This window comes from Aedes aegypti, chromosome 1 (genome assembly GCF_002204515.2).
Source record: "Aedes aegypti strain LVP_AGWG chromosome 1, AaegL5.0 Primary Assembly, whole genome shotgun sequence".
NCBI lineage: Eukaryota > Metazoa > Arthropoda > Insecta > Diptera > Culicidae > Aedes > Aedes aegypti.
This window is the reverse complement of record NC_035107.1, coordinates 128,496,343-128,521,948: the sequence shown is the minus strand read 5'-3', so window position 1 is coordinate 128,521,948 and position 25,606 is coordinate 128,496,343. Positions and strand designations below refer to the sequence as shown.

Sequence of the window (25,606 nt, the reverse complement as noted above, 5' to 3'; positions counted from 1 at the left end):
AGGCCTTTTGTTACGCAGTGTACGACAACTCGTTTGAAGTCATCCGTTGGGGATGGTTCATCATGTGGTAAATATACCGAACAATAGACGTTTTTCCTATTGAGGTCACCAACAGAAACATCGATTGTGACAGCACATACATCTTTGGTAGTTAACTCAGAAATGAGTATAGCAACGATTGCTTTATTAAAGAGCACGCATGCGCGGGGCATGGAGCGCGAGTTTGCCATTTCAAGCTTGCTAAAAGTAGCAAAAACTGGGTCCACAAGGTTACCTAGATAGAAGTTCCCTCTACGAAAGTAGGGTTCTTGAACTAGCGCCACTTGGGCTGCACCATTTTGCATGAGTCTGCAAAGATTGATCGTTGCTGTTCTTTTATGCTGAAGATTGATCTGAGCTAACCTAACCGTAGCCACTACCCAAACTAGGCAGGATTAAGCTTTTTTCAATCTCAGCACGAAAAAGACCAGCAACGAAAAAACCAGATCGGTATCTATTTAAAGTCGCCAAAGGCGAAAGAGCACAGAATACACTGTGTAAAACGCATAATGCGAATCCATATAGGTGATAATTTAAATTAAATGTCAACATATTCATAATCCCACCCTTATTAAGCCTCAAGATAGAGACTGAAGAAGGGCAGCCGATTATCTCGGAGAAACACAAGGTCACCTGCACCATTGCTCCGGGTAGCACAGGAAGGACTCAATACTGTGGAGGGCGCCCTGGTACCCCACAGGCTCCGTTTGCGGTTAGGTTTTATTTAGACCCCCCTAACCATTCATTCTTAGGCACGGTACGCATCACACCATAAATTAGGGGTCACCTGTGAGGTGGACTTTTACCACCGGAACAGGCAATCCGTAGTGTTAATTCTTAGCCAGTTGAAACAACCGCTACCGACACTACGCGGCTATCTAGGCTGCTCGGGAAAAGGAGGTTAATATTGATGATTAACTCCTGACGTGCCCAAGCAGCCATCTTATCGCGATAAGCATCTAACGAATTATTTCTCAAATTTGGGAACTATTTTCAAAAAAATATTTGGTACCGGTTGTACGTGATGATGACACACCTACCAAATATTTTTTCAATTAAAAAATCGTAAATGAACGATAAATTTGAAGCAAGATGTCTTTCCCCATACAAAATGAAACGAGAAAACTTCTGCTGATCATCTGTGGACAAGAGCAAAGCAGGTAATCCATTAAACCAATACCAATCATTTTAGTAAACTGAAACTGCATGGGAATCGTGTCAAATCTAATCCAAAAAGTTATTACTTTAAGTGTATCATATTAGAACAATCTCGAATGATAAGAAGAATAACACTTGTATTTGAAAACAAATATTTCGAGCATCCCTAACGAGGCAAATTTGGGTAGGTCGCTGATTTCGATTGCTAAGCCTCTAGTGTTTTGGATATGTATGCTAGAGGCTTAGAATCTTAGACAAAGTATTTCAACATGAATTGCACTACATTTTAATCCCTTCGGTTTTGATCTAGATTACTTGCAACTGATCTAGATCATTTCTGTCTCTTATTATGAACGTCTTAGTTGAAAACTTTCTTCAGCAATGTAATGCAATGAGACATTTTTGACAGTTTTTCGATATAAATTTGCTTGTATAAGTGCAGCAAACATGTATGAGCAGGAATATAAATTTTTGATCACACTTTAAATTAAGAACCAAAAATACCTTTTTTCTTAACTGTTCGTCTATGAATCGAAATATAAAGCCCTGACATGTAGTTTTTTGACGTCAATTTGATTGCAGTAGCCCAGAGAACATTTTTGATTAGCAATACAAATTCAAAATTACACTCAAATTTTTTTTTTATTTAAGAATTTCATGATTTTTTGTTTTCTCTAACCTCTTTGTATATAAATCATTTAGTTTTTCGGCATTGAATAAGTGAAGTGATTATGTCTCAGCATATATATAAATTTTGGATTGCACTTAAAATTTCTTTTATTGAAAACCCTACGAGAATTTTCATCCTGTTTGCCTGTAAAACAATGTTTGAAGCAATCACATTTAGTTTTTGTGACATAAATTCTTTTGTAGAAATCTAGTGAACATATTTGAGCAGAAAAAGTAATTTTTGGATAAACTCAATGTTTATTTTACAAAAAAAAAACTTCGAGAAAACTTATTTGTTTCAATTCAGTGCCTTTAAAACAAGTATCATAGCAACGACATGTAGTTTTTCGACATAAATTTTATTGAACACGAACAATAGCTATGATTGAGCAGAAAGAGGAACTCAGGATCAGACTGAACACTTCTTTTTGTAAAAAAAAAAATAATTAAAATCTCTAGTTTCAAAACTTGTTTGAAACCGGTTGAAATAAAAGAACTGCAGGTTTTCAGCATAAAATTTCTTGTTAAAGTCCAACGAACATGTTTAAGATAAAATAGATGAAAAATTACACTCAAAATTTCAACAACTAAAAATAGCTAAGAAAACCCCTTGATTTATGTAGATGTACGTGAAAAATGTACATGTAGATCTGAATTTGAAGCGTTTATTCGATAAAAAAATCCGGAGAAATCCAAATTCTAACTTTTATAATGCATATATCCACTAAGGCCACCTATCGACATTCAAAGTTCTTACAGCAATGAATCCAAAAATATTCAAAATGAACACATACTTAAAAGTTGCTCGAAATAGGCAGCCTAGCTTAAATAACTCAAAACCTATTTTTTGTTTTCTTTTTAAGTAAAATAAGTTTTGAGTTAATCCAATATTTATCTTTCAACTCAAACGTACACATTGTTTCCGCACAAACAGATTTATGTGGAGAAACAAAATGTCATCAGTTTTAATTTCGATTTATAAGTTATAGCAAAGTTATAACGTAGTTTTTTTGCAAAAGAAATTTTGAGAGAATCTAAAAATTACTATTTTAGCTGAATTTCGAAAAGTGAATTCATGCCGCAAAATCAGGATTCAGGATTCACCTTGGTAAGTGATGCGATTTTTGCAGCCTCAGTTCAAAAAAGTACACATAAGACACTAAAGAAAACGTTAGTCTATTGTAAGTCAACACTTTTAGAGTCGAACCATTCAAAGGTGTTTCTGTACTAACAAAAAATAGGTGAAGGAAAGGTATGTTATGTTAAACATGAACAAGAGTTTTTAACGACACTTATAGTGCGAAGCATTCATATTCTATTGTATAAATGCATACGAGTGAGATTCCTATCGTTGTCATTGATGGAAGCATCACACTAGACAACGGAATAGTGTGCAACACACAGAGGCACAGCCGAAAACCTTTCCTGACGAAACGTTTTCCTGACTTAAGTGGGAATCGGACCCACACTTTTTGACTCGATGCGATTAAATGCTTGGTAGCACTACCCGCACGACCACGGAGCCTACAATATCTTTAGAAATAATCAGACATTAAAGATAAAAGCATGTAACGGGCTCACCAAATTAATCTTCCATCCGTAAATGAGCATCCATACGCAATACACACACGAAAATTCATTAAGGCAACCCAAAAACCGAACTCGAACTCGAAACTTAGGCCACTCTTTTCCGGACGTAAATATTCAAAAATCAAAATAAATTCACTAAAACAATGATCCGAATCCTACGCGCGGGTTACTACGATCTCCTTTTAAGTAAAAGAAATGTTGTGTGGTAATACAGAATTTCTATTTCTGCTCAAACATGTTCACAGGCTATGTATAATCTAGTTTATGCAGAAAAATCTACATGTTTTCGCTTTCAAATTTCATTACAGGTACAAAAATAGGAATTCTTGTAGTTTCCAACCCAAATAAGTTTTGGGAGTACCGTAATTCGGGGTGTAGTTGATCAGCGGGGAGAAGTTGATCATTCCCGTACCCACATGTATAGACTGTTATAAGAGCTATGACACGATTTCAATTATCACAATTTTTGAGTTGTGGCATTACCTGATAGCTACTCTTGATTTTCATAAATTCGGTTTGGCATTCAAGGTAATTATTTCATGGAAAAACAGATTTTTTAGGAAATTTTTCATGAACTGTTGAAAAGTTCTTCTCCAAACAATCGACTTTTTCCACGGCTATACAAAGCTACAGTTTCAATAAACTGTTTCATACATTCCAGATATGTTTTGTGTACCCAGTTTCGAATTTGTATTGAGGATACAAATACTTTTTTTAGAGAAAAAATTATCTTTTTGCAAGAGGGTTGCTAATTTCAAAGAAAATTGCCTACCTTTAGGCGTTTAATGTGGTGTAATCTGTAATTCACAACTTTCAATTAAAAAATTACCCGATTTATCAATAAGTTGTAAGATTTTTAAGTCTTGATTCAGATTCAGAGACCCCAAATTTAGTGAATAGCATACTTCTTTATGTTAGGAAACCTATCGCAGTAATTGATCAACTTCACCCCGGAATCAAAAACACCACTTTTTGATCTCCAAAAATTGTTTTTGTTATTACGATAATAATTCGTCAAAATTTCATTAATATAATTCGTTAAACAATCAACCAGTACAGGTTTTAAAAATATTTGGATGATAATACATGCATCCCACTAGGAATTATAGCACAGAATCGCTCAAAAGTGATCAACTTCCCCCCAGTTTACGGTACTCTCGAATATCTTTTTCTACTTAAAAATGTTCTCTAGACTACTGCAATCAAATCAATGTCGAAAAAACTGAATGTCAGTGCTTTGAATTTTTGTTCATAGGAAAACAGTTAAGGAATATTTCTTATCAGTAATATAAATTTGGGGTGTAATCGAAAATTTATGTTTCTGGTCAAACATGTTCTCTACAATTCTACAAGCAAATTTGTGTCATGACAGAAGAAAGTATTTAACTAGGACGTCCATATTCAAAGATGCAACTGATCTAGATCAGTTATAAGTTATCAAGATCAAATCTAAAGGGATCAAAATGTAGGGGGAGATCCCCCAGTACCGGACACTTAAGCCACTAAATTCATAATTCGAAAAATATTGATTTTATGGGCTTGTGTTGCCCATTTATGATAAATATTATCATTTTTGTAGTGTACAAAAATAAATTTGAAAATAGAAATATGAATTTTGACATTGCGTTTTGATGATGTATTTTAGTACCAAATTGATCGATCTTGAAAGGTGGCACCCAATACCGGACACGATCTGGCAATGCCTCGAATTCTATAAATTTGAACATTACACTGCGGAACACGTTTTTGTCTCCAGCACCAAAATACCGCTATTCACTTAATTAACGGTTGCTGAATCCATTGCAGTTTTCAGAAATATCATAGCACGTCTAGTTTTTGAGATATTGACTGTTGAAAATGCCAAAAATGACTTTTTCAGCCAACTTGCATGCAAGTTTGCCAGCTTGTAAGGTAATATATTGGCTTAATTTGTCACAGAATTCAAACTTTATGTGTATAACAATACTTATCATCAAAGTTTGTATTACTTTCGATACGGAAAAGTTATTTTTTGATGGTTTAGAGAATTGTTGTATTTTGCCATATAGAACAAACGAAGAATTTTGTATGGAGACTGCAAGCATGTTGAAAAAATCGGTTCAATCGAAATTTAATCGCGCAATTTCAATCAAATTATGTCTGAAATGAAAGTTCAAGTTCTATTTTGCATGTTTGGTGGATTAGATTACAAAAAAGTATGATAAATTGTACTTTAAATTTCATGTAAACATTAATAAAACCAGTGTTTTATACAACTTTGGCGACCTAAAAATTGTGACGTGCTGGAACATTTCTGAGAATGGAACCAGATTCAGCAATACCAAATCTACTAGAAACACATAATTTGATCCTTGAGACACGCAAAAATGTCATTTTTGTTACGCTGTGTTATTGAATGTGTACACTATAGAAATAGTTTATAATTACCAATTCAATGCATTTGCAACATTAACAAGAGTAATGTGAGTTTTTCTTAGTTTGCAAGATGCCTATCAAAAACCTCTTTCATATATGATGAAAAATAGCACATTTTACGATGTTGTTCTGAATGTTCATTCTTCTTAATTTTATTGCATGTTTGATACCATGATCGACGGAACCCATGAAAAATGAAAATATTTTGAGACACTGATGCAATAATTACAATGATTTCATATGACAAATCAAGCTGTCCGAAACTGAGGGACAGGAGGTACTTAACCAAAATTGTAATTTGTCCATATTTACTTCAATTATGCTACAAAATACATTCATACTATCAAATTAGGATTATGTTCGATCATGTTTGCGGGATCCAAAGTATTTTTTCATATTCAAGATAATTACTAATTAGGCTCAAAATTAAGAAAATACGTCAATTTTTTTAAAATTTTCAAGCTTTTTTTTTTTTTTTTAAAGGCACGCATATTTCAAGGATGTGTTATTCTTCGCAAACATTAGTCTACATAAGAGCTTTCTTTTCTATTAATACACCATCTTGATTGGACCATGGTTTCTCATTGTTTCGACTTTGTCCGGTATTGGGTGCTGTCCGGCACTGGGGGATCTCCCCCTAGTGCAACTTATTCCAAAAAACTTTGTCGCAGATTCCGAACCTCTAACATGCTTATCCAGAGCACTAAAGGTTATGGCATGCAAAATCTGCGATCTACACAAATCTGCCTTGCTTAACATTTGCGGTAAAATTTGACACGATTCTCATGCAGCTTTAGTCTGCGAAAAAAAGTATTGTTTGAATTGCTCTCTAAGGGAAATTCGACCACACTTAGGAAAAAAAAAATACGAAAGATGACATCTTCGGCAAAATTGTTCAGTTACTCAAGGGCTTTCATGATTTCAACCAAATTTCAAAGCTTATATAAAGATAGGCTTCGAGCTACTGAACAATTCTACCGAAGAAATCTTTTTAAGTGGTCAGACTCCTGGAATATTTGCAAAGCAAATGTTTCATACTCACTGGAGTCATCTGGAGGCAAAATTCAGAATCAACTAACTAGACTAATGCTTTCATGCTTTCTTTGACGAAGACGCCATCTTTATAAGTGGGCAGGCTCCTGAGATATTCGCAAAACAAAAATTGTATGTTTAATCGCTGCCTGGTGGTGAAATCTCGAATTTATTGGCTCAAATAATTATATCCCTTGAGGTACTGAACAACTTTGCCGAAGGCGTGAGGGCGGTAAAAAAAAAGTTTGAAAATTCAATCTCCCATGTCATCATTCCTACCATAAAAATAATGTTCTGTGAAAATATCAGCATTTTCGGTTGAGATTTAAGACGAAAGACGATGTAGATTTATATGGAAATTAGTAAGGAGAAATTTTGAAAAATGTTCTAGATACATTAGTATTGTTATGTAAGTACAGACTTATCATTTCAGAGTGAAAACACATTCTTAATACCAAAACAAAGCAAGTTGTTGAAGAAACAAATCTTTTTAAGTTAGTTGTTTGAGATTTTTGCAGAAGCTTACCGGTGTATAATCACATATATGGCTGAATAATTGCAAACAAGATCATGAATATCTCTTTTACCACCTGTTTGGATTTAATTGCTCTTCAGAAACTTCCTTTATAATAGTTTGAAGATTGATTTTTCACTACGGAATGATAAGTTTGTACTTATATTATAGTACAAACATGTTAAGAACCTTTTTCAAAATTTCTCCATGGTAAGTTTGATATACACCCACATTGTCTTTGGGCCACCTTTAAATCTCCACTGGAAAAGCTGAAAATTCTACAGAATATTTTTTTAGGATGGTAAAAAAGATATGGGAGATTGGATTTTCAAACTTTTTTTATATTGAGCTGCCCTAGTGATCAGGATACTGATATATCCGCAAAAGTTGCATACTCAGTAACGCCACATGGTGGAAACATTTTGAATCAACTAGCGCGAACAATGATAGCCCTTGAGCTACTGAGTGAATTTTTCAAAGACCATCTTTCTAAGTGGTCAGACTCCTGAGATATTTACAAAACAAAACTTTCGTGCTCACTAGCACCGCCTGGTGGCGGATCTCCGTATCTGAATGACCACCTCATGTCAGCTCTTGATCTCCTAAATAACTTTGCCGAAGATAGTTTTTCGATATTCAATCTAGATCACGAACGATGTTGAACATGAAAAACCAAGGGTGTTGAACAAAAAACAACGTGCGACTACTCGCTTTACAAAAAATCGCGCGACTACAAAAAGGTTAAACCGTTGCTGAGATATGGCTGATTGAATTTTAAGGTACAACTGATATTTGATCCCGGGGCTCCTAGTGTTAATGAGCATATCTCCCAGTTTAGGGTTCAGCAGCATAACTTCCAGAACGTTGATGTTTTTCCGGGACACCCTACTTTCTATCTGTCTTCAACGGTCTTATCAGGCAACCACAACCACATCTGACCTGCATTGCTTCTTCCTGACGTTTGTAGGTTTGTAGGCACAGGCTCGTCACAACCACTCGTCGGTAAAGCCGGTGCTGGTGGTCACCGATGTGTGGTTCAAGACAATTAACAAGGGATCTGCCAACCTTAAGCCGGCCGTTCAGACCCTCAGCACCTCAGGCTCGTTCCAATCATTTTCCAACTAGGAACTCAAGGGCATGTAGGTGTACGAGTACGTGTACGTGTACGTGTGTATATGCATGGGAGTGTGGATCAAAGTAATTAGGATGCAAATTGATGGGAAATTGCTCTCTCCTCTCCGCAAATCGCTCGGGACATTGGAATTTAATTTGATGAGGTAATGTGAGAATTATTGAAATTTGCCAGTGGTCGAAAACGGGTTGCCTTCTCCATAGAGACGAACATCCAGAAAACTTGACCGATATTATTAAGATTAAAGACAGGCTTGATAGCTTGATTTTCTCGTTGCAATGCGGTTATTATGAATTGAATTATCTGTACAAATATTATTGAACATAACATCATGATTTAGGCGCATATCCAGGATTCAATGATAGCATAAAGATCTTTAAATCTTTGAAAATGTTTCAACCAAAAATGCTTATTTTAAGCCTTTTTTCAAAGGGGCTTAGAGCCAGGGTCCAATTGAGAAATTTTATCTTCATTTTTTTTTGTTTCTTAGCTGAGTAAAACGGTTAAAAGTTTATTTTTGCATTTCATGTCATATATTTTTCATAGCAGGATCACGAGTGCGTTTAAATTGCCTACTTCTCACGTTTTTCAGTTGGATCAATGATTTAATATCATCGTCTATAATCACGAATTCGAATTTTACTTCACATTTTGGTACTGCAATGCCCCTTGCTCCAACAATTGAGTTTCCCAAACTTTGAGAGCATTGTAAATATCAAGTTTTTTTTGCAAAGAGATACTCAAATCAAGATTACTATGCATGTTTTTCTTATGCATTCCAGTCGACTCGAAAATAATTGCAAGTGGAGCTTATAGGATTGAGAAAAGCTTTATGATATGTTTTAAATGTAACAGGGACATGATCAGAATTAAAGTCATTATGAGTAACCAGTTGGCTACAAAGGTAATCAGAGTCGGTTACAAAATTTTGACTTATTGCGTATCAATTTCCAGAAGTCGATTTGAAGCATATACTGAACACCTATGAATGATAATAGGAACTCCACCTCATGCTTCATCCAGTCGATCATTTCGATAAACAAAAAAGTTTGGATCTCTTATTAATTTGGATCAAGGTTTCAAATCAGTTTTAGTTATAACTACTATGCGTATGTTATTAACTGTTAGAAAATTAAAAGGCTTATTTTCCTTACCATTCAAAGGACGAGCATTCCAATTTAAAATATTTCAAAAAATACTTGGATCCATTAGAGAAACGAAGTTCAATAATAATTCAATTAGTAAGTTTTACACTAACTAAATACTGTTTCAGTCATAGTGGTGGTATTAGATGTTGCATCAATCATTCTATTGAATTGTTCTGTTGATAATGAATTTTTATTTTAAGTGGATTGGGGAGACGGAACTGATAATTATCACATTTTCGACATAGGATATTTGATCGAATGAATTTTTAGCCGAATAGATATTAGGCCATTTTTTTCTTTTAGAAAATAAATCGGACTATTATTTTGAGTTACACCGTTAAAATGCTTATTGGTATTTAGCTGAAAAAGTTTCAATTATTAATTTTCCTATTCTAATGATAGTGATCATCAGAAGTTTCCATATTCTAAAACGGAGTATCATCGTCATACTTCACATGAAACGAAGAGTAATTTCCTAGGGCCTTGACCTTCAGTACAATGAAATTATCTAGAAGGTCGTACGGGTACATATCATGCGACCCTTGACGAATGCTATGGATTCAAATCCACACAAAGAAAGAAGGAAGATTCTCAAAAAACAATCCGGCACCTACCGTCGAGCATGGCCCACAAAGGTCTGCGCAACGTTCACCTGGTCCGTGGCTTTCTGTTAGGAATAATTCTGTTTGGAACTCCGAAAAGCACCCGAAAAGAGGTTGCAGAATAAACAGGGTCGATATTTACCATGGCGTGTTTGGCTATAGCTGGCAAACATAAATAAATAAGTTTACCTACTCGAATATGAACTTGTTGTGCATCGAAGGTACCGGCTCACTGATGACTGGTGAGAAATGTTTTCGCGTCTGTTTCGAAGCACTGTCCCAAGCGGAGGAAGAATTGTGATGAACTTTTCGGGGCTTCACTGGTAATAATGGATCGTTCTGATATTACGGAATGTAAATTTGCTCTATTTTGTACTGTTATCGCTTTTTCTACGTTTTATCATAACAATTCGTAACTACTTTTGAGAAACTGTAAAAGTTTGCTTGACGCTAATATGATGCATTCATTACACTTTCACTTACATTTATTACGTAATGTTGGAACAATCCCAACACGAAAAATAGTTCTGCTTATTCTGATATAACATAAAACGTGACACAGTTCGTGGAGCCAAAATATTGATTTACGAGTATTAATTGTTCAGGTGATTCACCTGTTTGTAGGTAGCACATTTTGTGAAACTTGGTCGATAAAATGGAACAAACATAAAGCAAGTTTTCTAGCTTATTTACTAGACTTCATTTCATTGTAATGGCCCCTAACCTAACCCCATGCCCTAACCATAGCGACATTTGTCTCAAAACAGTATCCCAACCGTTTTCTTTACAATACAAATTAGAAGACAAAACAAAAAGATGAACGTATCAATGAATAGCAGGATGACGTGACGATAACAGGCAAACAATTGGCCTAAGCTGTAATGGCAAGAAGAACAACAACAACATCAACCAGTCAGTCATCACCCGTCAAGCTACGTGATAGTATTTAAGAAGTCTTTGGTGAAACAAAGCACCCAACAAGAACGGACGAGCTGACACGAACGGAAAGCTAAGTGAATAGAATGAAAGGCAGCTCCAGCAAGGCTTCTTTTCTTTCTGGCTCACAGTGGGACGTATTTTTAAGAAAGGTTAGATATAAATAAATCGTAATTTAAACTAGAAAGTAATTTTTATGTTCGGGTAAAAACATAATTATACTTTACTTTAAAAAGATTGGACAAGGAATATAACGATAATTGTATATTCACATTTATCATAAAAACAACTTCTTCACAAATTTTGCACATAGGATGATTGTAAATAAAATTTTCAAAAGCAGTTTTTTCGTTGAAAATCAGGAACATTTACAGGAAAATGTGTTTACTGTATTCTTTTCTCCAACCAAAACACAGTGAACAAACCTTATTCGAATAATTTCTAGTTTAGAACAGAAAAACTGCTTATGAAGTTTTGATAATGACGATGATTAGCAGTGAACGTTAATGTCAAACTAGAAAGCAAATTCTAGCAAAACAACAATTTTTATTTTTGTGATTTTTTAACAGCTTGGATTTGCGTCATAGTTACAGTCATTACCGCTGAGGCTGATTTAATATATTCTACTGAGGAAATCGTTGAATATTTTTAACCCTTGTTACCACATCTATTCCACTGTTCGATGGCATCCTTCCCTGCCGGTTTCACCCATCCTTAATGATGGGTCTATATCCGACCGCAGTACATGTACAGTAAAACCCGAGCAGAAGATAATAAGTTTGATTATAATCTCATTAATAATGATTTGTTGTTTTTTTTAAACAAGTAAAGTAGGTTCCACTCAGACAAAGACGAAGAATTATTATTTATATAGAGCTTGTCCATTTTTGGCAACATTCTTATTTGGCATCGCACCAATTTTGTTGTTGTTCGATTTTTAAAATTTGTTAGGATTTTCAAAGGAAAAAAAAATAATACAATCTTGTTTTTATTTAAAAGCACGGTAGAGCATGTTCTTGCAACTACTTTTAATGTTTTTTTTTTCTGCTCAAACAATAACTAATTAACAATTTCAATTCAGACACTTTTCACCACTTCACCGACAAAACCCCTCAGAGCTTCTGTTTTCCCACATTGGAACTGTTACGATATAACATTTCAAAAGGTTCACGGAAAACACAATTTACTCAAAATCTGATTTAAAATCAATATAAAGGTGTGTCTGAAACTCAAAAGATAGAAGAATTTGTTTGTTGGGCTGAAATCAATACAAAACATAAGACAATTAATAAACGTGTATTTTTCACGTAATCTTAAGCGTTTGATACAACAATTGAGAAAGGGCTTCAGGACTAGCGTTAGGCGGTTTTCAATTGATTTTTCTAAAATCATTTTTTTTTCTTTCTGATTAACCCTAGGCGTGAACGACTTTTTTGTACTCTTCAGCTTATATCTCTTTACTTAATTGATCAATCCTCGAAATTTTAACAGTATTGTGTTGGGGACTAGTTGCACCTTAAAATGCATCCAGAATGATTTGGATACCGGAGGCCAATCCGGATATACGGCCGGAAATATAGTGTACACCTCCTATTCCACCAGTGATTTTCGATAAATTTTAAGTTTATTTCGAATGAATTTATGTGAATGTACAGTGAGTCACAGTGAAAATCGTCCATCCTCATATTTTTCTTTTAAAGTTCTGTTATTACTGTATATTAACTCTCTCTTACTCGATATTTTGTATCTCGACATCGAGTTAGAGAACTAAAGTAAAAGTTGGTATTCATGGCTAACTCGATAGTCCCTTGGATCGCAGTTACACAGGTTTTGTGTTCTGGTAACTCGATACCTCCCTAACTCGATGGTCCCTTCAATATCGAGTAAGGGAGAGATGACTGTATAAAAGCTGTGGTTTTCTAATTCATATATTTATTTAGATATTTCCATTTCTTCATTGTGGCACCGTTTTTATAAATATTAAACGTCACACTGATGCCACAAAATCTCGATAACGTCGAGATTTGGAGATTGCGGCAGATTTATGATTGATGGGTATTTTTTTTTAGGGGCCCAGATAGCCGTAGTGGTAAACGCGCAGCTATTCAGCAAGACCAAGCTGAGGGTCGTGGGTTCGAATCCCACCGGTCGAGGATCTTTTCGGGTTGGAAATTTTCTCGATTTCCCAGGGCATAGAGTATCTTCGTATCTGCCATACGATATACACATGCAAAAATGGTCATTGGCACAGTAAGCTCTCAGTTAATAACTGTGGAATTGCTCACAAGAACACTCTGATGAGCAGGCTCTGTCCCAGTGAGGACGTAATGCCAGAAAGAAGAAGGGTATTTTTTTAACCATGTTTTCGGTTTTGCCGCTGTATGTTTCAGATTTTTAGCCTGGTTAGATGTAATGCCCATTTTTTAGATAAGAAATCAATTAAATGCCCATTTTTATGCTAGGCTTTAGATTCTTCTTTAGTGAATCAAGATAGACGTATTGAGCCATGATCCCGTCGATAAAGTGCATGTTACTACCATCAGATGCTGGCATGAAGCCTCAAGCCATCACGGAACTACTACCATCCTTAGCAGTTTCACAAAGATTTTTCATTTTCAGGTATTCATTCGGCTTCCGACAAACCATAACCCTGCTGATTTATTTTCGAAGCAGTCTACGCACAGTTTCTGGCTTTATGAAATACTTTTTTCTGATATACCTGCTTTCTGAGATACATTTTCGCTTTAATTGCGAGTTTCGTTGCACTTATCTTGGGGTCAGCATTAACCTGGCGAAGAAGCCAACACTCAACCGCATCATTGACAATTTTCTTCAACGATGTTTTGGGTTTGTTTTTACTTCAATGGTTAATGTTGTAGCAATTTATCATATACTACATGGTAATGCGCCCCTTTCCAACAAATTTGACGATTTTCAGCTGATTTTTGCCATTTTTGTGTAGTTTTATCACAAGTTTTCTTATATCTGACAATGTCTGTATATTTCATGCCATTTTAATGGAAATACTCTAAAGAACTAAACCTTTCTTATTCTTGCATAGCGGATCGAGCTTGAATGATGTGTGTGCGCGAGTTAATGAAATGATATGAATGAAAACTGTATAATATTACACCAAAAATCATGCATAACGGCAGGAAGGACGATTTACACTGTGACCTTATTATTGATTATTTTTACAAATGTAGAGCTTAATTTATTTTTTTTAATATTCAATGACTTGAATTGCATACAATTATCAAGACCGTTGCCGAACTAACGTAACGAGCTATTGAATTTGAATTCTTGTTTTATACATGAATACACACTTAAAAAAAATACGAATTACGGTGAAATTTCACCGTCATCTCAACAGCTGAAGCTTCGGTGAAAAATCATCGAACAATCTGTAAAATCTTTGAACAAAATCATAAAGAAAAACAAGAAAATGGCTCGACCGGGAATCGAACTCACGACCTACCGATCAGGAAGAGGCTTGCTACCACTAAGCCAGCTTTCACTGCTTGTAAGTGGTGTGCAAAAACTGAAACAAAAGGAAGCTCATGCCTGCCAGGGCAGGTGTCACACGATTTCACAGAAGTTCGGTGAAAATAATGCTGTTACCGAACTGTGCGTTAGTATTTCACAGGATTACAGTAAAATTGTTTGTTCCACGGATTTTTTCCGGTAAAATAGTAGATTTCACGGATTTTATCGGTAAAATAGTAGATTTCACTGGAAAATCTGTATTTTTGTTGTTTATAGTTCAATTTCGGTGATAGATACTGCGATTTATTTTAAGTGTGTCGTATGAATTACTTTTCTGGTAATGTTCAATGTGGACGATTTTCACTGTGACTCACTGTATATGAATATAGTATGTATCAAGTTTTGCGAGCTCATGCGGAACATTTCTGAACCACAATAATCACTTGGCCTCTTAACAAGTTCAGAAACAGGAGACCGGAAGTCTTAGTATGAGATCCCGGAGAACCAATCCGAATCAAATTTTGATTTCTATACTGTGTCAAATAAAATCATATGTATTCGACAAAAGATGACCATCGAAAGCCATTCTGCTCATTTTGAATACAGGTGACCATTTTTAGCCTAGTTTTGGAATCCCGTTTTTGATCCTAAATGTTCAATTTTTATCATAATAGCCATTATGCGAAACATCGAATAACACTGTTTCAACAAATTCAGAAAAAAATAGGTTTTGTTCAGTGTCCCCGACGTTCGGTTTCGAAGTTTAAATTCATATTTTTAACAATTTATAAATTAGCACATAATTGAAAACTTGAAAAAAATCTCATCACGGAAACATAAAATCCATGTGTTTCGCTAAATTTGAGTATTTTGGACATATTGGATCATTATGCTCAAACTTAGGTTAAGAAACAAAGTTCTGAGATGAAGGATGAGAATCCTAGTTTTAATGAATCCTCTCAGGGATCTCTCACAATCCTCTCAGGACTCTGATTGGACTCATCGCAGGATTCTCATCAAAATCCTCTCAGGATTCTGTTCAGAACTTTCTCAGGATTTTCCTCAGACTTATCTCAGTCTTCAGAATACTCTCAGGATTCACATCAGAATCCATCTCTCGATATATATGCATATATGTTTGTCAGAATCCTCTTGGATATCAAAGAACTCCCCAGGATTCTCAGAATCTTTTCAATGTTCTCAACAGAATTTTTTAAGGATTTCATCAGCTTCGATGACGAATTCTCATCAGAATCGTTTCATGAATCTAATAAAAATTATTACAGGATTCTCATCATAATCCATTCAGCATTTTCATCAGAATCTCTACATGATTCTCATATTACCGTCAAGCTACCATTCACCGTGCATTTAAGAAAAATTTGCACTTCAAAAAATTATACAACTTTTCCAAATAATTTGAAGCGCACTAGAATACCACTAGGTAGCGTGCAATTATATAATAATTCAGGGAAAAATCTAAAACTAGTGATCCATAACAAAAAAATACTCAAAAATTATGTTTGAAAATGTAATGTTAAGGTCGCCTCGTACCGTTCTATGTCACCATTTACCGTGCACACTAGTGCACCATTCGCCGTGCGTATAGTTTTCGTCATGATTTAATTTTGTATCTCGAAGAAACGTTGTTGATGGTGCAACTGTGTTGCTAGTAGTGTGCGCACTCATTTTTAAGAGTATTCAAATCATCATTAACAATAAAAACCATAAAAAAAATAAAATTGTCTAAATCATTATTTTTTCATTAAAACCGTTATAGGAGGTTTGACTGTATTGTCCAAACCATTCCATATTCACTCAAAAACTAAATATGAAGTAGTTTAATGACAACATAACAATAAATCTAATATTACCGAATAGTTTCATGCCTTTTACACTAATGCACGGTAATAGGAACCGTATGTATTGAAAAGGGTCCATTCACCGTGCATTTGGGTTTCGACTGAAACACAATAAAAAATTCTAATTTGCATAGAATCTTATTGCTCATACGATGAAATACATCTTACTAATAGTATCCACAGTGAAAACTTGTTGAAATTTTAAAAAATTTCATATTCTATCGTTAAAATGAAAAAATGTGATTTTTGGCGTTTCTACTAAGAGTGTTGAAAAATATCATTATCAAACAGAATTCACATGATTTTGACTACATAAACTAGGTTTTTCAAAATGCTTTGTGACAAAAACTACTTCATTTCATCAGTTTTATCTTATTTTGCTGACAAAAGAATAATTTGTGAACATTGTATGAATATTCTGTAGGAATTTGTATATGTGCACGGTGAATAGAGGCCGCACGGTGACTGGTGACTTAACGGTACTACTTTTATGATTGTCATCAAAACCTTTCCAAATTTTTCTTCTGTATGCTTTTAGGATTCTCAATAGAATCCTTCCGGGATAAATATACGCAACAGAATCCTTCCAGGATATGTGTCCAAATTCTTCCAATATTCTAATAAGAACCCTTCGTGGATTTTTTATAAGATTTTTTATAAGATGTTTTATAAGATTTTTTATAAGATTTTTTTAAATTGTTATCAGAAATCTTCCACTATTTACATTAAATCTTTTCCCGAATCCTTCCAAAATTTTTAGAATTCTAACCAGAAAAATTGCAGAAATCTCATTTGAAATGCCGGGATTCTCAAAGAGATTCTTCCAGGATGCTCATTATAATATTACCAGAATTCTCATCAGAATCCTACTCGGATTTCATCATATCAGAATCATACCCGAATTTTCATCAGAAAGTGTCCAGGATTCATATCAGAAACCTTTTATGATTTCATCAAAACTCTTCCAGGAAACCTATCAGAAGCCTTCCAGGGATTTCCTTAGCTCATCAAAATCAATTCAGGATTCTCATCAGCTTTCTTCAGGATTCTAATTAAAAAAGTTTATGGATTCACACAAAGACCCTCTTAGTGTAACAGGACTTTCAATAATAAAGCTATGATCTAAATCGAAAAGTGGAACTTTGTTACTTAACCCTTAAGAGGCGTGGACGACTTTGTTTCACGTCATATCTTTTTACTCAATAGACCAATTCTTAAAATTATAACGGTTTTGTAAAGAGAATTAGCTTCATATGCATCCACAAGTACCACAAGTAACCAACTCACCGGTGGCCAATCCGGATACATACTTACACCTCCTATTGCAAGAGTGATTCTTGGTAAAATTTCAATATATTTCGAATGTTCTTATGTCAACGCATATGAATATAGTATGTATGAAGAGTAGCGCAAGTGAACAGTTTTTGAGCCACAATAATCACTTGACCATTTGACATGTTCAGATATAGGAGACTGGAACTCACGATTCAGCTCTATTTCCATACAAATATAATTTCTATAGTAATCCAAACCAAACCAATTTCTATAGTAATCCAAACCAAACAGACCGATTTCAGCATTGGGCGTACATGTTCTCTCGACTATGATTTTAATCGCGATTTGTTCTAAGTGTTACGTCTGTCTGTCTGTGATAGTACTGTTTTAATTCATTTTTTTATTGTTTGGCACCGGGGGTGTCGATATATTTTATGTTAAGTTTTCATCTATCTAAATGGAATACTTTTTGAGGTTAAATGGATCGCATCACCTATCAAAGTGGTTCCTGATTGTGTAGCTTCTCTTTCCTTCCCACTAACAAAAACTCCTTCTCGTGACAACCATGAAGATGCAAAGGTATAATTGGTCTTAAGTTACAATGGAAGTCACATTAACATTCCTTCCAATCCCAGATGACCGTAAGGACGTGGCCGGCGTCGTTATTGACTCTATAATGTTTGGGATTCTTAAGCTACTCCCAAGTTCCGTCTGTTGGTTTTTAGTGCAACTTTGATTATTTTGGTCAACCACGAAGTATCAACTACGAATTGTACGGTCATCAATGTTAATGTTAGTTAATGTTGATTAATCCGAACCAATTTGGAACACGTTTTTTACTTTCCTTTTTTCTGGGAGTAAAAGGATGGTCTATCAGCAAATTTGGCCATTAAGGGATAAATCACTAGAGACCTAGTGTAAGGGAATACTGGAATATTATTGATTTTTATTAAGCTCTACCTTTAGTATAATAGTAAAGGATACCAACATACAATTTGTTTAAAAAGTGAGGATTTTTTTTATGCGAAAAATAATGCGAACAGTTTTTCTAAAAAGCTTATAGGAAAACTATTTAGTTCTTCAGCCAAAAGCATTTTGTAAGATTGTATATTTTCATTACATTGTTGAATAATAGTTGAACGATGCACAGGAAACCGGTTACGATTTTATCAATCAACAAAAAAGATATAACATAAATGAGGTGTCCATTTTATAAAATGAACGGTCCATAAGCTGTCGACCAAGCGTCATTCGACCAAATGGTCGTTTTCCAATGTCACGCATGATACAAAGGTCAAACATTTAAATTCAAATTACTGCTTTTAGATAATCGCAAATTATGACATTTTCATCAGTTCGTTTACACATGATTTACTAGCAGCTTGAAATAAGAAGACGAAACACGTTTTGTATAGGGTAATCCCTATTAGCGCAGTTCCATGATTATTCCATTAAAGTACAGCAGAAAACATATTTATCAGTTTAGTACTTAGTTTCTTCCCATTTTTCAGATTTGTTTCATAAATTCGTTTTGGAATTGAATCAATCAAGTTTTGCAACATTTTAAGAAGAATTTTTCCCCATTCTTCCCATACAGTTGTTTCAAGGTCTCTAACCCATAGGTTCCCAAACTTTTCCTTTGTGCAACCCACCTAGCCGTCTGGCTTATAATTTGCAACCCACAAAAATAAATTGAAAAAAAAAAATATTTTAAATTTTCTATACCGTGAAACCGCTTTATAGTATTTGATAAAAAAAATTATCCTCTCTCAAAATAAAGTTTATTATAATATCGTGAGGAAGATCAGTTTATTTTTTTTTTTCAATTTTTTAACAGTCTTAAAAGGCTATGGTGAATGATTTTAGAGATTTCAGTGGAGTCTTCAATTCTATATTACTGTTGAAAATCAATGCAATATAAGGAAAGAAACAAGTTCACAAAAGTATTGGATAAGTAATCTTAAAAAATAACAAAACTTCTAAGGGATCTTTACAAGTTCATAGAAGCTGAGATCGCAGTTAATTAATTCGGTTGAGTTTCCGAAAAATGACAGCTTCCTTTTAAAGTACAGTCCAAATCATATTGTTTAAGGACAGTAAACTAAGTGAATTATGAAAGTAAATGATATTGACAAAACTTTCTTCACAGACATATAAATAGTACTTCGCGATCGTGGATTTTTTGGTAGATCGTGCAAAAAATACGCACAGTGGTCTGGACCATCAATATTGACCTTTTTTGCCGGAAATTATTACGTTGTTCCACTCCTGCTTGTTTTTTTTTGTCGCACGGCTTTGAAGCCCACAAAATGTACTTTCAGCCAAATGTGGTTCAACCCTCTGTAGAGATCCTATAGAGCATTTCCACAGTTTTTTTCTGAGTGCTTTCTTTGCCTAAAAAACTTTATCTCCAGAAAAGTGAAAAATTTCACATTAATTAAAAAATCTAGCACCCTATCTAGAATTAAACCCAGTAAACTTTGGTATAGATGTGGACTTTACCGAAAAGCTAAGGAAGATCTCCATAATAATGAAACAAAATTGAGAATAATTTCCATATCAGTAACTATGCTACAACAAGTCTTAATTTGTAACTTTATTGGGATAATTCGAGTTAATTTCTGATTTAGAATCTTATTTTCTTATTGGTCTGTTGTTCCATCATTCGCTTCTACCAAACGAAGCTTGGCATCCACTTCTGCTCGGGAGCCTACACAATCACTAGCTCCGCGCCGTGGGCAAGTAATTCAATCCCGTCCAAGTGTCAATATCGTGGTGAAACATTGTGTTTTTGTTTTGAATCGATAAGGCTTCAGCTTAAAGTGAAGTGAAGTGAGATATGAGAGCAATGGAAGGAAGATCCACCAACGGACGATATTAGGTCATGAAATGAATGGTGGAACGAGAAGAAAAGATGCTTTCTGTGTGATATTTGATAGACAAGAGCTGATTCAGAGGAATTTGGTTGAATGAGTGGTAATGAATAATTTGTGGTGTACCAAAAGGCTATGCGATCAGGCCAATAACGAAGTTTCGATAAAATGTTCAGAAAATCGAGTCAGTCATTCCTATCAACTAGGGTAAAAGCACTATATTTCGACCCATGAAACCAGAATATGAGTGGAAAACTCCCAAAAACCCTGCAAAAAAGCAACAACTAATATTCAAAGTTGGCAGTCCAATAGAAAAACATATTATTTGTTAATGTATAACTTCTATTAGATGATATTTCATTGCATTTTTTGTAATTTTATAGATTAATGACTTTATCTTTTTGTGCTAGTTTTCGACCCACTGTTTTATATTTCGACCCATGCGTGTGCTAATTTTCGACCTGTACCAGATTGAAACAATATAACGGGTATATTGTATGAAAAAAACTTGAAACTGTTGAATATTCTTCGATGATTTTTTTTCAGAATTACATTCCAGTGGAAACAGTGTATGCTTCCCATTTCCGTAATGAACTTTATGATAAGCAGTTCAACAGTTATTATCTGATAAGGAATTATCTGGAAGGCTCCTGAATACCATAAATACTGGTTTTGTATCCCTGTCACATCCTTTGAAGTTATTGAATGTAAAAGGTTTCGTCAATAGTTTAATAGCTTGTTTGTGGAATTGCATGATTAAGTTGTGAATTACGATATCATAATTTGAGATGAAAATAACCATCATCGTTTTACGTTTTTTTTTTGCTTAAAATTTAAGCAATGTTCAATGTGTGTTTTTTTTTCATTTTTGATGATTGCTGATGGTTGAATGATGGATTCTTGATCCTTATGTACAATCTGTACGACCAAGGAAAAGCGACATTCATAAACACTGATCGATTTTTCTACCATTTAAACGGTTTTACGTGGATCAAACTACATTATATTCTACTATTGCGATAGGATATAGTACAGCAATTAGATATTGTCATTTAAACATGTAAAACCATTTTGTTTAAAACATTTATTTCATGTCCATATTTAATAGTTCAAGTAAAAACTCAAATTCTTCTTTTAGCTCTCGACTTTGACTGCTTTTTTTGGGCTTTGACTTTTATTTTAAGGGTCATTTCTGTCCATTGTTTTCTTTTTTTTTCACTACAAATTTTGCTCGAATCGTTTTGCTTCAGCGTGTTCTTGTTTTTTCATTTCGGATTCTCTCTTCAACTCTTTTCTAAGAATTTTTCGATATTATTTATCTTGCTCTATCAATTCACCTGGATGGTTGTCTTTAAAATAGTTTTGCCTTTCAGCAGTATCAAGAAACCCTTCAACATGCTCCAACATTGAGTCACGTTTCACTAGCCATCCCTGTCGCTGACTGCCGAATATCAACTCTTCAAATTCGGTCTCCTACTCCATTGTGGTCGGTCCAGGACGAATAACGTACTGATAGATATTTTTTCGCCAATCTTGAATTGAATATGTATATGAAATTTCGGAATTCCATTATCGAGTTCTTGTTGACTACCTTAGATGCTGTTTGCTGGATGTCGACTCCTGCGTAGACTTGTCTGTACTTTTCTGGTCGCCATAATATGTTAATCCATATAATTTTGATAAAATTGAAGCCAGATCAGTATTTTTCTTACTGTTTTGGTTGAAAACCGTTGAAGCAAGAAATTCAACTCCACGAAAGAACAACCACCACTATGAACAATGTTTACTTTTGATGAAGGGTCGAAAACTAAAACACATTACCTGCTGAAATCATGACATGCTTTTTCGACCGGTCGAAAATTGAAACCTGGTGTTTCAATTTTCGAACAATTTCAAACGCGTAACAAAATTTATTTTCGCTTATAGATGCACAAAATTAATTACAATTTGCTTAAATTTTATCAGGTTTCACCAAACTTTATCGATTAGGCATCACTTTGATCAGTATTTATACTGATTTGAGCCTTTTCAATATGTGACGAATTTTCATCAATGGAAGAAAAAGGACTGATTCAGACACAAGAAAATCAGGATTTATCAATTTAGGATTAAAACTCCGTTATAAAGATACAATTTTTATTGGATCATGATAGATATAACAGCAATGGCATATTCTAGTAATTTATAAATGTTTGAAAATTTCAAATAGTAGTTAAAATAACGTTTGTTTTATCAATGGGTCGAAATTTAGCACTGGGTCGAAAATTAGATCCCTTACCCTAGTTCGATGATTGACGTTGAAAAACATCTGGAAAATATATTCAAACTTTTTTGCATTCGGCCAAATGGTATTCGACCAAATGACCCATTTGGCCAAATGGCGTTTGACCATTATGTTTAGAACACAACAGTTATATACACTCCAATAATTTACTTTTGAATTAGTTTGTCTTCAGCTATCACAAATATATAGACAAAAAGGTTCATTGGCAATTATTCCAATCATTTGTACGAATGTGAATATTAAGTTTTTGGGAGTTATTTCAATCTTGTGTAAGAAACTGAATTCAATTATTTTTCATTGATAAATTTGGATTATCATGATATCACAGCTGAATAAATTTCAAATTCATTCTTTTGTCTCATAACTCCCCTTTGTAACGCAAAAAATGCTTCGCCAATATTAATTTCCTGCGCAACATTTCTGTGGCAAACAATTAAAAAAATGAACTCTGCAGGTTTTTCGGTAGTTTTGTTTTTGTTTTCAATAAAACAAAGGAAACAAGGAAGCTTTACCCATACCAACAAGCGGCAGTTATTGATATTAATATTTGGTATTTTGTTTCCCGTTCGTGTTTTCCCGCCGAAAAATTGGCATTTTATGAGCGAGCTCAATAAATATTTTTTCTTCCATATATCGGTACCATTTGTCGTGCCCTGCATACCGATAAAGGTAAACGGAGAACCGCAACGAGAACCTCATACCAAAGGCAACAAAGATTAACGCATTTTTCGCCTCGCGAAGGGTTGACATACGGGTGTGATTACGCGCCAATTCCAATCACGTGTGCTGTATCGATTTTCGGTTGCATTTCCGGGACGACTTCTTTCAACAAGCTTCTGTGATAGGCTAGATGGATTCTGAAATCTAATATGATGTAATCTTAAATAAGACACGATATTTGTGATGATAATATGTTGTTGCTTACACTTTCAATATTTGCATAATTTTTCAAGTACCGTAAATGGGGGGCAAATTGATCACTCATTTTCAAAATTTTGCTATTATAACTTTTGAAATTCAAGTATAATTAGAATATTTCTATGCAAAAGTTGTCCTATTAAAACGGTTTACAATCTTCATAAAACATTTGTAATCTAGAAAACATGGAATATATTTGATGTCAAAAAAAAAACAAGAAACGTCCTTCCAAGAAACTGTTATTTGGTACCACCGACCTGATCAAATTCGCTCCGTGTGATCAATTTGACCCTGGATTACGGTACAAGCACTTGAAACCAATCAACCGGAGCAACGTGTAAATTTCCCGCGAAATGAGCTGAGAGCCATTCACGAGCTAGGTGGAAAGTGCTCTTCCCCAAAGAGTCATATTTTATGTCACACTTTCTGGTAACTACTGCGGGGAAGCTGAACCAAGTTGTAATGTTATGCTGCTGTGTGCTGCAAGCACAGGTTTATTGCCGTCGTGATATTTGCTCGTTATTTTCCATCGTCGATGCACGGTATGGTTGAAGGTGACTTTCACTGAATGCTATTGTATCAGTGATTTTATAATAAATGGTTATAAGGACTGCATCGAATATATGTTGGAAACATTAAAGTTTATGATAGGGAAATAAGTTTCTCGAAAAGTTAAGTTTCGGTTAGGGTAACTCCATGAGTAGGTTTTATTCATAACACGTTTTTTTTATATTAGTTAAGGATTTAATTGTTCATATTCAATATAACTTGTTATATAAAAAATATACCATCCATCTTTACTTTATATAACCTTCGAGAAATATTTTCAAACTTCATTAGAAGCATCATTTTTTGAAAAACAAAATCAAATAAAATCGTATGAAACAACATTTCAGGTACGTTGATCTTTCATAAACGTTTCCATCAAATTGAGCGCGCATTAACGCGTCGAGAGTAACCTTCAATTTCTGCAGAGAAAGGATTGCTGTTACGATAAAGGACCAACCTGTCAACCGAAGCCGAAGCGTTGTGACTTGGGTTAGACATTTCGTTTTTTATTATGCGAACGAATTTGCGCGACAAGTTCCGCCTAATACTTGGTTTAAGGTAAGATGTCTTGGAAGATATGTACGTTATCTCTTAGTAGTCAAATCGAGATGGATTGTGATAACCTGGGAGGGAGGCACCGATACTACACACGAAATTGCATACAATTGTTTTCCAAATTGCAAGAAAACTCCAGTTTGCCAACGGCAATCAAGGCAGGCTTAGTGAAAATCGCTAGTTTTCATTTGTTGTGTACCTTCGATCTTTCTGGACAAACATTGAAAAAGGGCCACAGTTTTCTATGCGTTTAATTTTCAGTTTCAATGTAAACAGTTAAAAAGAGCCTCATTCCAATACGTTACATTCAATAAGAATAAACGGTGCTCTCGTGACGTTACTTTTGAATGTGCATGAATTGATTCTAATTCGATTTTTTCTAATTTGATAAAATGCAAAAATATGCTTAGGCTAATTACGCGCTTATATCATGTTTGTCCATTGTTTAAGATCCGGGCTCACAGTGACAGTTCGTGACAGCAAAATCTCGGCTCACTGTGACGTAGAGAAATTTTGTATTGGTTTCTCCCTCCCAGGTGATAACCATGCTTGACTACTTATATTATGTT

The 25,606-nt window shown here is 34.6% G+C and overlaps 1 protein-coding gene across 7 annotated transcripts in view; it reads right to left on the bottom strand.

Moving 5' to 3' along the window:
- Window positions 1–25,606, bottom strand: part of LOC5576900 (fasciclin-1) — a 529,370-nt gene that overhangs the window by 491,030 nt on the left and 12,734 nt on the right. The window lies entirely within an intron of this gene.